General features: G+C 36.6%; 1 long non-coding RNA gene across 1 annotated transcript in view; it reads right to left on the bottom strand.

Annotated features, from left to right (window-relative positions):
- Nucleotides 1-1,430: 1,430 nt before the first annotated feature.
- LOC119469721 overlaps nt 1,431-4,523 on the bottom strand; it is a 4,529-nt gene continuing 1,436 nt past the window's right edge. The window contains exons 2-3 of the long non-coding RNA XR_005198556.1: nt 2,322-2,373; nt 1,431-1,552 (exon numbers count right to left, since the gene is read on the bottom strand). This is a non-coding gene — a long non-coding RNA (uncharacterized LOC119469721). The remainder of the gene's footprint in view (nt 1,553-2,321; nt 2,374-4,523) is intronic.

The following is a 4,523-nucleotide window of genomic DNA, read 5'->3' as shown; positions in this document are numbered from 1 at the left end:
ACATGTGCTCCTCACAAAGAGACAGGAACTTGCAGACAGCTTGTAAAAAGCCATAAGGATATTTACCATACTATTATGTTCTGGTAGTACACTGGTAAGATATTTGCCAAAAATATTCACCAGAAAAATACTTTTCCATTTATGAGATTATTACAAAAGCAATTTACCAAGACCTACCAATGAACAGTGAAAAATATGAACTGTTGCTCTAAAGCTGGGGAGGAAGAGTATGTGGTATTTATGCCCATTCTTATTATCTGCATAATGTAACCTTTAAAAATATTTCTTAAAGCGTTTAAGTTTATGGGAGCAAATAAAGTATTCAAAAACGGTTAGAAAGTTCACAAAAGCCGTGCAAACTCACATATCTTCAACTGTAAGGTTCTCAAAGAGCTCACAGTAGTCCTCAAGGCATACAGCCTCTTCACTCCTAACCTTGAGGGCAAGAAGAATGGCTCCTAAGATAATCCTCTTCCAGTTGGTTGGACAAATGTCAATATCAGCATAACGTATAAGTCTTTTAATGTATACCTGCAAAACAGAGCACTGGCCTTTGATTTAGCTCAGTTGAAGTGCTGTAATAAGAACTCTTGTGGAAAACCAGAATACTTCTGGTTTTGATTAGAAAGTAAACGCCTTTTATTTTTATGTCCTACAGAGATTTTGTTTCATTAGGTTAAGCAAGGGGCCATATCACAATCATAGGTCAAATATTTCTGCTACTTACCCTGCCCAGCAGGGGTAGATTAACACATCCAAGGAACAATGAATTGGGGGCAGTAGCTCTCAGTCACAATATACATCAGAATTGCCTGGGGGTACACTCTGGGACTCAGCTTAGACCTACAATGGCATCCATTCCTGCCCATCAACTGGATGGTTTTGTTACTACTCCCCATCCCAAGCCCTCCACATGCCTCCAACAGGGGGTGTGCGCACTGTGTATGTGTGCACTGAAGTATGTGGGGAGAAATCAGAAATCCCTCCTGCTGCCTTTAATGGCAATTGTTCTATAATGAGAAGATCAATGGCAACATTTTAAGCCATAATGATGATTTGACCCAAATGTGTGTATTTGCTTTCATAAGTTTCTCTTAAAGTTCTGAGATAATTTCAGAAACCTACTTTCAATTAAAAACAGGACCATACTACCCTGTTTACAAGGTCAACTTCTTTTCTTTTTTAGAAATGGAGTCTTGCTCTGTCGCCTAGGCTGGAGTACAGTGGCTTGATCTCAGGTCACTGCAACCTCTGCCTCCTGAGTTCAAGCAATTCTCCTGCCTCAGTCTCCCAAGTAGCTGGGACTACAGGGGCATGCTACCATGCCTGGCTAATTTTTGTATTTTTGGTAGAGACAGGGTTTAAACACATTGGCCAGGCTGCTCTACAAGACCAATTTCTAAAGATGCTTTACAAATAGAAAATATCTTACCAAACTAACGATTGCTAACTCAGCTCTTAGCTTTTTGGTTTTAAACAGAGTACGAACAAATCTGAAAATCACTTTCTGTCTAGGATCATACATAAAGTGTTCCTCCGGAAGCTGGTCTTGCTGAAAGAAGAAAGGATGCAATGTAAGTATCCATTGAAGAGAAAACATGAAGTGCTCTTATGACAGCAGTGTTCACATTTGTGCCATGAATCATTTACAATAATTTTGATTGGTGAGATGTCTTTCAGTTTTCACAATATGAACAGTGGGATCTTAAAATACCGTAATGATTTAATACTCATCAACATTCACTTAAAAATCACATAAGCTAAAGTTCAGAAAATGTTTGTTCTTTTTTACTCTTTGCCCTACATAATTCTATCCAAAATGTAAGCTACTCATAGGCTTTAATGTCTTACTGATCGTATGTCATTCTTTTCTGCAATAAATTTTGAGAAAATACAGTTTCCTGTAACCATGAGGCTCGAAGCCTAAGCTGTTAAACACAATACTCACTAGCCACATGTGGCTATTATGTACCTGAGGAAGTACATTTAAAAATTTTTATACCATATAAGTTGATTTATAAATTATTTTTAACTCTCTTGATAAAAATCATGCTTCTGTGTTAAAAGGATTTACATATTCTAATATTGCTTGATCTCTTAAAAGATATATTTTCTGTTATTTTGATAGTGTATTTACTCATACTAGCTCACTAACTAAACAGAGCTGCAGATCAGTTCTTATTCCAGCACACTCTTTTTACAACACTTAAGATGACTAAACACAACACAAAATGGGGAAGATTTAAAGACGGCTTTGACTTCAGCATGAAACAAATACAGGTCTATGATAAAAATACAACCTCAATAAAAGTGTCACTTACTGTAAATGGGTGTGATCATTCATCAAATACGTCCAAAGTTTTATCTGCCCCTCTATAAAATAAGAATGTCCATTATTTCAAAAACTGTTAATATCTTAGTATAGTATCTGTTTAGTATAATAATGCCTCCTATGTGCTTTGGTGTTTACTTCAACACAGCAAACAGTTTTTACAGGGAAACCTGTAGAGGGTTTCCCGACCTCTTCTTCCTTAGCACATGTGTCCTGTATTGTGAAGTCTTTTTCGCAATAACCAGTAAGATCTGCCTATAGGTACTGACCCTCCCTAACAGGCAATGGCAATAAATCAAACTTATTTTTACTCTTCTTAACCACACATTGAAACACAAGAATGTTTTACAAAGCAGCAGTGGTAGGCAGTAAAGTCTTTAGGACATTAATAAATGTAAATGTGATTCAGATTTCCTAGCTTCCTTTCTTTTTACTCCTCTATAGTATACTCTCATGATATATTTATTTTCTGTTATTCGAATGAAAAATCTCATCTGCCTTTTTATTTTAAAAGAGGCCAGTCTTTGATAAACTTTCAATTTCATAAAACTAATGCATTGTGCCTGTGTGATAAACCAGTCGTTCTCCAAATGTGCTCTGTGGATCTCTGGGGATCCCCAAGACCCTTTTCCAGAAGGCCTAAGAGGTCAACACCATTCCTTTTTTTTTTTTTTTTGAGACAGAGTTTCACTCTTCTTACCCAGGCTAGAGTGCAATGGTATGTATGATCTTGGCTCACTGCAACCTCCACCTCCCAGGTTTAGATAATTCTCCTGCGTCGGTCTCCCAAGTATCTAGGATTACAGGTGTTATAGGCACCTACCACCATGCCCAGCTAACTTTTGTGTTTTTAGTAGAAACGGGGTTTCACCATGCTGGCAAGGCTGGTCTCGAACTCCTGACCTCAGGTGATCCACCTGCCTGGCTTCCCAAAGTGCTGCGATTACAGGCCTGAGCCACTGCGCCCGCTGGACACTATTCTGATAATCATACTAATTAAACCTGATAAAGATAATTTTAAAAATTTTACCAAATTAAGAAAGTAATACAAAGACACCACTTTTTCATAGACACTTGCCATAACTGTATAAAAGCAAAAGTAAATAAAATTGCTGGTTTCTCAGCCTAAATCAAGACAGTGGTACCAATTACACTAATAGTAATTCTATTCTTTATTGTCCCTTACAGTTAAAAAAAAGATAGCCTGAAATACTTAAGAATGTTTTTGTTGAGGCAGTAAAAATTAATGGTGTTACTAAATCCTGACATGTGTCTTTAATATTCTGAATCAGTCGAAAGTGGAAAGTTAATAAGAAGTGCTTCTGCTGACTGTAGTATTGTTGTGTTTTTAAAAATTCATGATTTAATTGTAAGCTGAACAATCACTTTTTCACAGAACATCATTATTATTTAAAAGTACAACTGGGCCAGTGCAATGGCTCATGCCTGTAAAATCCCAGCACTTTGGGAGGCCAAAGCAGGCGGATCACTTGAGCTCCTTCAGAAGTTCGAGACCAGCCTGGGCAACATGTCGAAACTCTGTCTCTACCAAAAATACACAAAAATTAGCCAGGTATGGTGCCATACATCTGTGGTCCCAGCTACACAGGAGCCTGAGGTAAGAGGATTGCTTGAGCTGAGATCATGCCAATGTACTATAGCCAAGTGACAGAGACTCAGTCTAAAAAAAAAGTACAACTATCATTCTAAAAAATAAATGAAGTGAGGTTGTCACTTCAAGGAAAATAAGCATTTGTTCCCAATGGTAAAATTTATGCTTTCTTGAGGACTTTGAAAAACTCATTCCTTCTACTGCAGGCTTTATGCTTTTCAATACTTAGAAGATGTTTTAAAACAAGATTGGTGGTTAAACTAAAAATGATTTTTGATGCAAGAAAACATAAACCAATATATTCCAAATAACGAATGCATAATATTGTAAGTGCAAATATGGGGGAAAAGATCCATTTATCATGCAAGACAAATTAGTGAGTACTGATGGAATAAATTTATTAATATGTAAAATGCCACTGTAATTTAAGAAAGTAGCACTTGTGAAGTTTTCACTTATTATTAAAGAATACCTACAATGGTCTCAAAGCTTTAAAAGTGCACCTTTTACCAACTACATATTTGCATGAGATTAGGTCATGTTATTGCTCCTTGATCTTTTTTTTTTTTTTTTTTTTTT

Source organism: Cebus imitator, unplaced genomic scaffold, assembly GCF_001604975.1.
Source record: "Cebus imitator isolate Cc_AM_T3 unplaced genomic scaffold, Cebus_imitator-1.0 Scaffold794, whole genome shotgun sequence".
Lineage (NCBI taxonomy): Eukaryota > Metazoa > Chordata > Mammalia > Primates > Cebidae > Cebus > Cebus imitator.
The sequence above is the reverse complement of the archived record's forward strand: the minus strand, read 5'-3'. Positions and strand labels throughout refer to the sequence as shown.